Source organism: Carcharhinus amblyrhynchos, chromosome 7 (assembly GCF_965287045.1).
Source record: "Carcharhinus amblyrhynchos chromosome 7, sCarAmb.v2.hapA, whole genome shotgun sequence".
NCBI classification, from domain to species: domain Eukaryota; kingdom Metazoa; phylum Chordata; class Chondrichthyes; order Carcharhiniformes; family Carcharhinidae; genus Carcharhinus; species Carcharhinus amblyrhynchos.
Window position 1 is genome coordinate 337,082 of NC_137330.1, and position 14,318 is coordinate 351,399.

The 14,318-nt window shown below is 51.2% G+C and overlaps 1 long non-coding RNA gene across 1 annotated transcript; it reads left to right on the forward strand.

Moving 5' to 3' along the window:
- The first annotated feature begins 6,464 nt into the window (after positions 1-6,464).
- LOC145344701 (uncharacterized) lies at positions 6,465-11,921 on the forward strand. The gene is made up of 3 exons (XR_013886964.1): positions 6,465-6,561; positions 9,838-9,882; positions 11,851-11,921. It is a non-coding gene; the product is annotated as an uncharacterized LOC145344701 (long non-coding RNA).
- Positions 11,922-14,318: the final 2,397 nt, after the last annotated feature.

A 14,318-nucleotide genomic window follows, 5' to 3' on the forward strand; every position in this document is an offset into this window, starting at 1 on the left:
AACCCCGTGCTGTCCCTGTCCTGGGAGTGTTTGATGGGGGACAGTGTAGAGGGAGCTTTACTCTGTATCTAACCCCATGCTGTCCCTGTCCTGGGAGTGTTTGATGGGGGAACAGTGTAGAGGGAAGCTTTACTCTGTATCTAACCCCGTGCTGTCCCTGTCCTGGGAGTGTTTGATGGGGACAGTGTAGAGGGAGCTTTACTCTGCATCTAAGCCCGTGCTGTACCTGTCCTGGGAGTGTTTGATGGGGGACAGTGTAGAGGGAGCTTTACTCTGTATCTAACCCCGTGCTGTAGCTGTCCTGGGAGTGATTGATGGGGACAGTGTAGAGGGAGCTTTACTCTGTATCTAACCCCGTGCTGTACCTGTCCTGGGAGTGTTTGATGGGGACAGTGTAGAGGGAGCTTTACTCTGCATCTAAGCCCGTGCTGTACCTGTCCTGGGAGTGTTTGATGGGGGACAGTGTAGAGGGAGCTTTACTCTGTATCTAAGCCCGTGCTGTCCCTGTCCTGGGAGTGTTTGATGGGGGGACAGTGTAGAGGGAAGCTTTACTCTGTATCTAACCCCGTGCTGTCCCTGTCCTGGGAGTGTTTGATGGGGGACAGTGTAGAGGGAGCTTTACTCTGTATCTAACCCCATGCTGTCCCTGTCCTGGGAGTGTTTGATGGGGGGACAGTGTAGAGGGAAGCTTTACTCTGTATCTAACCCCGTGCTGTCCCTGTCCTGGGAGTGTTTGATGGGGGACAGTGTAGAGGGAGCTTTACTCTGTATCTAACCCCATGCTGTCCCTGTCCTGGGAGTGTTTGATGGGGGAACAGTGTAGAGGGAAGCTTTACTCTGTATCTAACCCCGTGCTGTCCCTGTCCTGGGAGTGTTTGATGGGGACAGTGTAGAGGGAGCTTTACTCTGCATCTAAGCCCGTGCTGTACCTGTCCTGGGAGTGTTTGATGGGGGACAGTGTAGAGGGAGCTTTACTCTGTATCTAACCCCGTGCTGTAGCTGTCCTGGGAGTGATTGATGGGGACAGTGTAGAGGGAGCTTTACTCTGTATCTAACCCCGTGCTGTACCTGTCCTGGGAGTGTTTGATGGGGGGACAGTGTAGAGGGAGCTTTACTCTGTATCTAACCCCGTGCTGTCCCTGTCCTGGGAGTGTTTGATGGGGGACAGTGTAGAGGGAGCTTTACTCTGTATCTAACCCCGTGCTGTCCCTGTCCTGGGAGTGTTTGATGGGGGGACAGTGCAGAGGGAGCTTTACTCTGTATCTAACCCCGTGCTGTACCTGTCCTGGGAGTGTTTGATGGGGGGGGACAGTGTAGAGGGAGCTTTACTCTGTATCTAACCCTGTGCTGTACCTGTCCTGGGAGTGTTTGATGGGGACAGTGTAGAGGGAGCTTTACTCTGTATCTAACCCCGTGCTGTAGCTGTCCTGGGAGTGATTGATGGGGACAGTGTAGAGGGAGCTTTACTCTGTATCTAACCCCGTGCTGTACCTGTCCTGGGAGTGTTTGATGGGGGGACAGTGTAGAGGGAGCTTTACTCTGTATCTAACCCCGTGCTGTCCCTGTCCTGGGAGTGTTTGATGGGGGGACAGTGTAGAGGGAGCTTTACTCTGTATCTAACCCCGTGCTGTCCCTGTCCTGGGAGTGTTTGATGGGGGGACAGTGCAGAGGGAGCTTTACTCTGTATCTAACCCCGTGCTGTACCTGTCCTGGGAGTGTTTGATGGGGGGGGACAGTGTAGAGGGAGCTTTACTCTGTATCTAACCCTGTGCTGTACCTGTCCTGGGAGTGTTTGATGGGGACAGTGTAGAGGGAGCTTTACTCTGTATCTAACCCCGTGCTGTAACTGCCAAAGCACAGGGCTCCTGGCCAGCAGTTTCGGATTGCGACTCTTTGTTGGAATAGTGACATCCAAATAGTGACATCCAAAATCAACCAACATCTACAACTGACACAGCAATCAAAATCCAGCCCCATGTCAGGTGAACATGAAACTTTTTTAAAGTGTTTACACAGGGGCTGCTATTCTCTATAATATACACAGGGGCTGCTATTCTCTATAATATACACAGGGGCTGCTATTCTCTATAATATACACAGGGGCTGCTATTCTCTATAATATACACAGGGGCTGCTATTCTCTATAATATACACAGGGACGGCTATTCTCTATAATATACACAGGGACCGCTATTCTTTATAATATACATAGGGACTGCTATTCTCTATAAATACACAGGGACTGCTATTCTCTATAATATACACAGGGACTGCTATTGTCTATAATATACACAGGGACCGCTATTCTTTATAATATACACAGGGACTGCTATTGTCTATAACATACACAGGGACTGCTATTCTCTATAATATGCACAAGGGCTGCGATTCTCTATAATATACACAGGGACTGCTATTCTCTACAATATACACAGGGACTGCTATTCTCTATAATATACACAGGGACTGCTATTCTCTATAATATACACAGGGACTGCTATTCTCTATAATATACACAGGGACTGCTATTCTCTATAATATACACAGGGACTGCTATTCTCTATAATATACACAGGGGCTGCTATTCTCTATAATATACACAGGGACTGTTATTCTCTATAATATACACAGGGACTGCTATTCTCTATAATATACACAGGGACTGCTATTCTCTATAATATACACAGGGACTGCTATTCTCTATAATATACACAGGGACTGCTATTCTCTATAATATACACAGGGACTGCTATTCTCTATAATATACACAGGGACTGCTATTCTCTATAATATACACAGGGACTGCTATTCTCTATAATATACACAGGGACTGCTATTCTCTATAATATACACAGGGACGGCTATTCTCTATAATATACACAGGGACCGCTATTCTTTATAATATACATAGGGACTGCTATTCTCTATAAATACACAGGGACTGCTATTCTCTATAATATACACAGGGACTGCTATTGTCTATAATATACACAGGGACCGCTATTCTTTATAATATACACAGGGACTGCTATTGTCTATAACATACACAGGGACTGCTATTCTCTATAATATGCACAAGGGCTGCGATTCTCTATAATATACACAGGGACTGCTATTCTCTACAATATACACAGGGACTGCTATTCTCTATAATATACACAGGGGCTGCTATTCTCTATAATATACACAGGGACTGCTATACTAGAACATAGAACATAGAACACTACAGCACAAACAGGCCCTTCGGCCCACAAGTTGCGCCGATCACATCATCACCTACCAACCTACAGACCTATCTATAACCCTCAATCTCATTAAACCCCATATACTCATCCAGAAGTCTTTTAAAAGACCCCAGCGAGTTCGCCTCCACCACCACTGACGGCAGCCGATTCCATTCACTCACCACCCTCTGAGTGAAAAACTTACCCCTAACATCACTTCTGAACCTCCCTCCCCGCACCTTAAATCTGTGTCCTCTCGTAGCGACCATTTCAAACCGGGGAAATAGCCTCTGAGAGTCCACCCTATCTATTCCTCTCAACATTTTGTAAACTTCTATCAGGTCGCCTCTCAACCTTCGTCTCTCCAGGGAAAAGAGTCCCAGCTCCCTCAACCTAACTTCATAAGGCATGCCTCCCAGTCCAGGCAACATCCTTGTAAATCTCCTCTGCACCCTTTCAATAGCTTCTACATCTTTCCTATAGTGAGGCGACCAGAACTGCGACCAGAACTACTCTAATAATATACACAGGGGCTGCTATTCTCTATAATATACACAGGGACTGCTATACTCTAATAATATACACAGGGACTGCTATTCTCTGTAATATACACAGGGGCTGCTATTCTCTATAATATACACAGTGGCTGCTATTCTCTATAACATACACAGGGGCTGCTATTCTCTATAATATACACAGGGACTGCTATTCTCTATAATATACACAGGGACTGCTATTCTCTATAATATACACAGGGGCTGCTATTCTCTATAATATACACAGGGGCTGCTATTCTCTATAATATACACAGGGACTGCTATTCTCTATAATATACACAGGGACTGCTATTCTCTATAATATACACAGGGACTGCTATTCTCTATAATATACACAGGGACTGCTATTCTCTATAATATACACAGGGGCTGCTATTCTCTATAATATACACAGGGACTGCTATTCTCTATAATATACACAGGGACTGCTATTCTCTATAATATACACAGGGACTGCTATTCTCTATAATATACACAGGGACGGCTATTCTCTATAATATACACAGGGACTGCTATTCTCTATAATATACACAGGGACTGCTATTCTCTATAATATACACAGGGGCTGCTGTGCTGCATCATAGGGACTGCAGTTTTATCTTATTGAACAGTTTATGTCTGCAATAATATTTTTTCTGAATAATTCTGAAGTTTTGACCTGCATTTGCCGCTTTCTCTTGCTGCTGTCCCAATTCCCCCCTTCCCCGTTCCAGTTCAGATTAATCAATGATGTCTTATATTCCTCTCTCTCTCTCTCTCTCCTCAGCCGTGCTGTCATTCAAAACCCTTTCAGTTGATGTTGTTGTTCTGCGGAGAGAGTTTGTACAGACATTGGGCTCTCTGACTCGCTCTCTCCCTCCCTGCCTCATTCCCCATCTGATTGTAACATTCACTCGCTAACCTTTTGTAAAATAATAAATGTTTGTGAAAGTTTCCAGTTTCAGTGTGTGGAAGGTGAGATGAAATTTGACTCAGTTTGTTAAACACCATGTCACATTCCCTAAGACACTCCCACACACTCTCTGTCACACACACACTCCCACACACACACACACACACTCTCACACACACACACACACACACACACTCTCACACACACACACACACACTCCCACACACACACACACTCTCACACACACTCTCACACACACACACACACACACACACACACACACTCCCACACACACACACACTCTCACACACACACACACACACTCCCACACACACACACACTCTCACACACACACACACACACTCCCACACACACACACACTCTCACACACACTCTCACACACACACACACACACACACACACACACACACACTCCCACACACACACACACTCTCACACACACACACACACTCCCACACACACACACACTCTCACACACACACACACACACTCCCACACACACGCACACTCTCACACACACTCTCACACACACACACACACACACACACACACTCCCACGCAGACACACACTCCCACGCACACACACAGACACACACACATACACTCTCTCTCACACACACTCTCAGACACACACTCCCATACACACACACACACACGCTCTCTCTCTCTCACACACACACTCTCACAAACACACACACACACACTGTCACACACACACTCCCACACACACTCACTCACACACACTCTCTCTCACACTCCCACACACACAAACACACACACTCACATACGCACTCACTCACACACACACACCACTCACTCACTCACAAACACACACACACACTCACTTACTCACTCACACACACACACACAGACACACACACTCTCTCTCACACACACACTGTCTCACACTCTCTCTCATGTACACACACACATTCACTCTCTCTCACACTCCCACACACTCCCACACACACACACTCATACACACGCTCCCTCACTCACTCACACACTCCCTCACTCACACACACACACACACACACACACAAGACTCACACACACACACACTCTCTCTCACACACACACTGTCTCACGTACACACTCTCACACTCACTGTCTCTCACACTCTCTCTCATGTACACACTCACACACACTATCTCTCACACACAACACACTCTCTCTCACACTCTCTCTCCTCACACACACTGTCTCATGTACACACTCTCACACACCCTCTCTCACACACACACACGGGTGTCTAAAATGGCGATTTGTAAAGCACTCTGGGACAATTGGGCAAGAACTGAAACGACAGGCTACAGCCTAAAAGACAGAGAGAACCAGGCTGTAACCCAGACGGGTAAATACACAGGGTCGTCGCCAAGACAAAGGAGACTTTCTGGTCAAACTGGACTGTTTACCAGACACAGGGGGCACCGTAACCTCTTATCTTGGGGGGAGGTGTGAACCCGACGTGTCCCCAGCACCTACAGACATGGCTGTTGGGGACATACCCAGAGATTGGTGAGGCAGCACCTGATTGGAGTTTATTGATCAGGGTGATCAAGTCCTGATCGATTGATTGGAAATGGCCAAAAGGGTCGGGAAACCCACCCGGGTATAAAGGGTGCTGCACAAACAGGAATCTCTCTCTCCTCTCTCTCTGACCCCACGAACGAGCTACAACACCAGTGACCATCGCCAGAGACGACCAGCACGAGGAGAGCCACCAGACCCGAGAAGGAAGGTAGACCAGAGCCGGAGAGCCAGACCAGACCAAAGGACCAGACTACACAGAGGACGGCCGAGACCAGCACACAGATAAAGGCCAATATCTACCTGGGGACTTACAGTCACACAGAGTTAAATCAAGGTCTTGTATTGGACTTGAACTTTCCTATTTTCTGTAAATGTAACTTATTGTTGGGTGGGTGGGTGATTACTGATTGTGTGTTTTAAATAAATATTGATTGTACTAACAAGACACCTACTCACAGTTACTGTCCACGGTAAGTAAAAACAACAACACATACACACACACACTCTCTCCTCACACTCTCCCTCACACTCTCTTTCACACACACTCTCTCTCTCACACTCTCTCTCACACTCTCTCACACACACTCTCTCACACTCTCTCTCTCACACACTCTCTCGCACACTCTCTCTCACACACACTCTCTCACACTCTCTCTCTCTCACACTCTCTCTCACACTCTCTCTCTCACACTCTCTCTCTCACACACTCTCTCACACTCTCTCTCACACTCTCTCACACACTCTCACACACACTCTCTCACACTCTCACACACTCTCTCTCACACTCTCACACTCTCGCACACATTCTCTCACACTCTCTCACACACACACACTCTCTCTCTCACACACTCTCTCACACTGACACACACTCTCTCTCTCACACTCTCTCTCATACTCTCTCACACTCTTTCTCACACTCTCGCACACATTCTCTCACACTCTCTCTCACACACACTCTCTCTCACACACTCTCTCACACTGACACACACTCTCTCTCACACTCTCATACTCTCTCACACTCTCTCTCACTCTCTCTCACACACTCTCACACACACTCTCTCTCACACTCTCTCACACTCTCTCACACACTCACACACTCTCTCACACACACTGTCTCTCACACACTCTTCTCACACTCTCTCTCTCTCTCTCACACTCACACACTCACTCTCTCTCACACACTCTCTCACACACTCACACACACTGTCTCTCACACACTCTCTCACACACACTGTCTCTCACACACTCTCTCACACACTCTCTCACACACTGTCTCTCACACACTCTCACACTCTCTCACACACACTCACACACTCTCTCACACACACTGTCTCTCACACTCTCTCACACTCTCACACACTCTCTCACACACACTCTCTCTCACACACTCTCTCACACACTCTCTCTCACACTCTCTCTCTCTCTCACACTCACTCTCTCTCTCACACACTGTCTCACACACTCTCATACACATTCTCTCACACACACTATCTTTGGGGTTGAGTCTATTGAGAGACTGGGGGAGGGGGAGGAGAGAGTGGGGGAGGTGGGGAAAGAGTGAGGGAGGGGGAGAGGGTGGGGGAAGGGGTGGAAGGAGTGGGGGAGGGGGAGGGGGGAGGGGGGAGGGGAGAGGGTGGGGAGGGGGAGGGGGAGGGGAGAGGGTGGGGAGGGGGAGGGGGGAGGGGGAGGGGGGAGGGGAGAGGGTGGGGAGGGGAGGGGGAGGGGAGAGGGTGGGGAGGGGGAGGGGGGAGGGGAGAGGGTGGGGAGGGGAGGGGGGAGGGAGAGGGTGGGGAGGGGGGAGGGGAGAGGGAGGGGAGGGAGAGGGTGGGGAGGGGGAGGGGGGAGGGGGGAGGGGAGAGGGTGGGGAGGGGGGAGGGGAGAGGGTGGGGAGGGGGAGTGGGGGAGGGGTAACGGTTCTGCATTCCAATTGGTTAAACTCAGATTTCTGCCCTTGTGATGTCACAGTTTCAGATTCTGTGATGTCATCGGCATGATGTCATCCCTAGCGATGGTCGCCATGGTCACCGCCCCCCCACCCCCACTCGCCGCCAGAGGGAGGGGGTCTCGGGAAGCTGCGCTCCAATCACTATCACCATTACCACCCCATCGAAGCAGGGTCAGGGGTCAGAGTGAAGGGGTCAGCGGGGGGAAAGGCAGTAACGTCTGGGTAACACATCGTCAGCCCCACCCCGGGAGAGGGGCCAGACCGGCAGAGAGGGGGGAGTGAACCCAACCCCATTCCCACCCCCAGCGGAGAGGGGCCAGACCGGCAGAGAGGGGGGTGAACCCACCCCATCCCCACCCCCATCCCCGGGAGAGGGGCCAGACCGGCAGAGAGGGGGGGGTGAACCCAACCCCATTCCCACCCCCAGCGGAGAGGGGCCAGACCGGCAGAGAGGGGGGAGTGAACCCAACCCCATTCCCACCCCCAGCGGAGAGGGGCCAGACCGGCAGAGAGGGGGGTGAACCCACCCCATCCCCACCCCCATCCCCGGGAGAGGGGCCAGACCGGCAGAGAGGGGGGGGGTGAACCCAACCCCATCTCCATCCCCATTCCCACCCCCATCCCCACCACCACCCCCAACCCCATCCCCACCCCAGCGGAGAGGGGCCAGACAAGCAGAGAGGGGGGGGTGAACCCAACCCTATCCCCACCCCCAACCCCACCCCCAACCCCACCCCCATCCCCATCCCCACCCCCATCCCCACCCCCATCCCCACCCCCATCCTCACCCCCATCCTCATCCCCACCCCCAACCCCACCCCGGCGGAGAGGGGCAGGGGAGTGAACCCATACCCTCCCCCCACCCCCAACAGAGAGGGGCAGGGGAGCGAACCCATACCCTCCCCCCCACCCCCAACAGAGAGGGGCAGGGGAGCGAACCCAGACCCACCCCCCACCCCCAACAGAGAGGGGCAGGGGAGCGAACCCAGACCCACCCCCCACCCCCAACAGAGAGGGGCAGGGGAGCGAACCCAGACCCTCCCCCCCACCACACACCCCGCAGTGGAGACATTGGAGACACAGGTCTGTGGAGTGATGTTTATCACTTGCCTCGAACATGCCACTCTGGCTTTCTGGACCCTGGCATGCCTCGTGGGCACAGCGGGTGAGACTGTCACCTACACCCTCATCCCAACCTTCTCCCCCAACTACCGCCAGGGACAACCCCTTTTCTGGGTCCATTGGGAATGTGTACAGTGGGAGTGAACGGGAAGGGGTTTGGGATTGGGATTGTGTACAGTGGGAGTGAACGGGAAGGGGTTTGGGATTGGGATTGTGTACAGTGGGAGTGAACGGGAAGGGGTTTGGGATTAGGATTGTGTACAGTGGGAGTGAACGGGAAGGGGTTTGGGATTGGGATTGTGTACAGTGGGGGTGAACGGGAAGGGGTTTGGGATTGGGATTGTGTACAGTAGGAGTGAACGGGAATGGGATTGGGATTGTGTACAGTGGGAGTGAACGGGAAGGGGTTTGGGATTGGGATTGTGTACAGTGGGAGTGAACGGGAAGGGGATTGGGATTGTGTACAGTGGGAGTGAACGGGAAGCGGATTGGGAGGTTTTGACTGGCTAACACATTCTCTGACCGATCTCACTTTGCCCCCAGGTTCGGATGGAGGTCACGGCCTCTCACGGCTTTTTCGGAGGAAGGGTGAGGCAATTTTTCGTTGCTTCTGTATTCGTTCTCAGGATATTTAGAGAGTGGCACGGTGGCACAGTGGTTAGGGACCCGGGTTCAATTCCGGCTTTGGGTCACTGTCTGTGTGGTGTCTGCACATTCTCCCCGTGTCTGCGTGGGTTTCCTCCCACAGTCTGAAAGCTATGCTGGTGAGGTGGATTGGCCGTGCTAAATTGTCCCGTAGTATCAGGAGATTAGCAGGGGAAATATGTGGTGATAGGGTCTGGATGGGATTGCCATCGGGGCAGGCTCCTTGGGTCAAATGGCCTCCTTCTGAATTGTCGGGTTTTTATAATTCTTCTGCGTGTCGCTGGGTACTGCCCCTTCCCCTAATTGCCCCTTGAGAAGGTGGTGGGTGGGCCGCCATCTCGGCCCCGCTGTAATCCCGTGTGGAGTACGGATGTCAGATCGGAATGACAGTCATGGAGTTTCCCCAAGCACAAAGAGACCCTTCAGCCCATCGTGTCTGTGCTGTCCATCAAACACCTGTCTATCCTGATCCCATTGCTCAGCACGTGCTCCGTATTGGATGATTATTAGATGAGAAACTAGTACGGTCTATAATAAATCCATTTTCCAACACTTGCTCCGTATTGGATGATTATTAGATGAGAAACTAGTACGGTCTATAATAAATCCATTTTCCAACACTTGCTCCGTATTGGATGCGATGGTGTTTTAGGTGCTCATCTTAACACTTCTTAATCGTTGTGAGAGTTCCTGCCTCTACCACCCTTTCAGGCAGCGAGTTCCACATTCCCACCACCCTCTGGGTGAAATGGTTTCTCCTCAAATACCCTCTAAATCTCCTGTCCCTTAGCTCCTTCCTATCCACTCTGTATTTGTCTCTTGTCATTTTGTACACCTCGATCAGGTCCCCCCTCAGCCTTCTCTGCTCCGAGGAAGACAGCCCCACTCTAACCAGCCTCTCTTCACCCCTGAAACACTCCAGGCCGGGCACCATCCTGATGAATCTCCTCTGCACCCCCTCCAGAGCAATCACATCCTTCCAATAGTGTGGCAACCAGAACTGTGACCTAATCAGTGTTTTATAGAGCTCCATCTTAACCTCCCTTGCTGTTATATCCAGGGCAGAGGGATATCAATAAACCACCTTGCTCATCAGGAGAAACTGTTTAGACTCAATAGGCCAAATGTAAAATTTGATTCTAATTCACTCACTCATTCGTACCAATCACATCCTTCCAATAGTGTGCTCTGTATCTAACCCCGTGCTGTCCCTGTCCTGGGAGTGTTTGATGGGGACAGTGTAGAGGGAGCTTTACTCTGTATCTAACCCCGTGCTGTACCTGTCCTGGGAGTGTTTGATGGGGGGACAGTGTAGAGGGAGCTTTACTCTGTATCTAACCCCGTGCTGTACCTGTCCTGGGAGTGTTTGATGGGGAATAGTGTCGAGGGAGCTTTACTCTGTATCTAACCCCGTGCTGTCCCTGTCCTGGGAGTGTTTGATGGGGAATAGTGTCGAGGGAGCTTTACTCTATCTAACCCCGTGCTGTCCCTGTCCTGGGAGTGTTTGATGGGGGACATAGAGGGAGCTTTACTCTGTATCTAACCCTGTGCTGTCCCTGTCCTGGGAGTGTTTGATGGGGGGACAGTGTAGAGGGAGCTTTACTCTGTATCTAACCCCATGCTGTACCTGTTCTGGGAGTGTTTGATGGGGACAGTGTAGAGGGAGCTTTACCCTGTATCTAACCCCATGCTGTACCTGTTCTGGGAGTGTTTGATGGGGACAGTGTAGAGGGAGCTTTACTCTGTATCTAACCTCGTGCTGTACCTGTCCTGGGAGTGTTTGATGGGGGACAGTGTAGAGGGAGCTTTACTCTGTATCTAACCCCGTGCTGTACCTGTTCTGGGAGTGTTTGATGGGGGACAGTGTAGAGGGGAGTGGATTTATTCTGATGGATATTTTCTCTGTTCCAGTGTGTGGTGAGCCCAGCTCCTCTGAACTCTGTAGTGGGACGGATGTCACGTTGAATGTCACTGCGTGTGAGGCCCTCGATTGCTGTTACACTGAGTTGATTTGCTTTCGGAAGCACCTCAGCAGTAAGTGAGCCTGTTCCCTCCACCTTCCCGTTTGCCTGCGGACTTCCCAAAGCCTCATGCTTGTAGTTTTCGAGATTTCCAGCATGGAAACAGGCCCTTCGGCCCGACTTGTCCATGCTGCTCTTTTTGTTAACCACTGAGCCAGTTCCCAGTTCCCACGTTTGGCCCACATCCCTCGAGACGCATCTTGCGATGTAACATTTTAAAAGATAAAATTGTACCCGCCTCTACTAACATCTCTGGCAGCTCGTTCCAGACACTCACCACCCTCTGGGTGAAAAAATTGCCCCTCTGGACAATTTTGTATCTCTCCCCTCTCACCTTAAACCTATACCCTCTAGTTTTAGACTCCCCTACCTTTGGGAAAAGACATTGACTATCTAGCTGATCTGTGCCCCTCATTATTTTACAGATCTCTGTAGGTTCACCCTTATGGCTCCTGCTCTGCCCAAGACCACACAGGAACTTACAAAGGGTGGTGAGTGTCGCCCAATCCATCTCTCAAACCAGCCTCCCATCCACTGACTCCTTCTACACTTCCCACTGCCTCTGGGAAAAGCAGCCGGCATAATTAAGGATCCCACGCACCCCGACATTCCCTCTTCCACCTTCTTCCATCAGGAAAAGGATACAAAAGTCTGAGGTCACGTACCGACCGACTCAAGAACAGCTTCTTCCCTGCTGCTTAAACAAAGGGACAACATTGGCTATTCTCCAGTCCTCTGGGACCTTCCCTGTAGCCAGTGAGGATCCAAAGATTTCTCTGAAGGCCCCAGCAATTTCCTCACTTGCCTCTCTCAGTATCCTGGGGTCTATCCCATTAGACCCTTCTTTGGGAAAAAGATACAAAAGTCTGAGGTCCCGTACCGACCAACTCAAGAACAGCTTCTTCCCTGCTGCTATCAGACTTTTGAATGGACCTACCTCGCATTAAGTTGATCTTTCTCTACACCCTAGCTATGATTGTAACACTACATTCTGCACCTTGTCCTTTCCTTCTCTCTGAACAGTATGCTTTGTCTGTATAGTGTGCAAGGAACAATACTTTTCACTGTATTTGCAATCCCAATTGTAAGAGTAAATCAGATCAAAGACTGCTGTCCTTTCAGTGAGAAAGTACAAAACTGGTGTCAATCCAGAGAGATTACAAGAACAAAGAACACTCGAGAAGCTCGACACCATCCAGGACAAAGCAGCCCCCACTCGATCGACACACTAACCCCCACCTTCAGCATTCACTCCCTCCACCACCGACACACAGAGGCAGCCGTGTGTACCATCTACAAGATGCACTGCAGTGACTCACCAAGGCTCCTTCCACAGCACCTTCCAAACCCGCCACCTCTACCACCTAGAAGGACAAGGGCAGCAGACACATGGGGAACACCACCACCTGCAAGCTCCCCCTCCGAGCCACTCCTCATAGGGGCAATTTAGCATGGCCGGTCCACATAACCTGCACATCGTTCGAATGGTGGGAGGAAACCAGAGCATCTGGAGCCAGTGTGGGTCAAACCGAGGGATAAAGAGACCGGAACTGTGCACGGTGCTCCCAGTGTGGGTCTAACCGAGGGATACAGAGACCGGAACTGTGCACGGTGCTCCCAGTGTGGTCTAACGGAGGGATACGGAGACTGGAACTGTGCACGGTGTTCCCAGTGTGGTCTAACCGAGGGATACAGAGACTGGAACTGTGCACGGTGCTCCCAGTGTGGGTCTAACCGAGGGATACAGAGACTGGAACTGTGCACGGTGCTCCCAGTGTGGTCTAACGGAGGGATACGGAGACTGGAACTGTGCACGGTGCTCCCAGTGTGGGTCTAACCGAGGGATACGGAGACTGGAACTGTGCACGGTGCTCCCAGTGTGGTCTAACGGAGGGATACGGAGACTGGAACTGTGCACGGTGCTCCCAGTGTGGGTCTAACCGAGGGATGCGGAGACTGGAACTGTGCACGGTGCTCCCAGTGTGGGTCTAACCGAGGGATACGGAGACTGGAACTGTGCACGGTGCTCCCAGTGTGGGTCTAACCGAGGGATACGGAGACTGGAACTGTGCACGGTGCTCCCAGTGTGGGTCTAAGCGAGGGATACGGAGACTGGAACTGTGCACGGTGCTCCCAGTGTGGGTCTAACCGAGGGATACGGAGACTGGAACTGTGCACGGTGCTCCCAGTGTGGGTCTAACCGAGGGATACGGAGACTGGAACTGTGCACGGTGCTCCCAGTGTGGGTCTAAGCGAGGGATACGGAGACTGGAACTGTGCACGGTGCTCCCAGTGTGGGTCTAACCGAGGGATACGGAGACTGGAACTGTGCACGGTGCTCCCAGTGTGGGTCTAAGC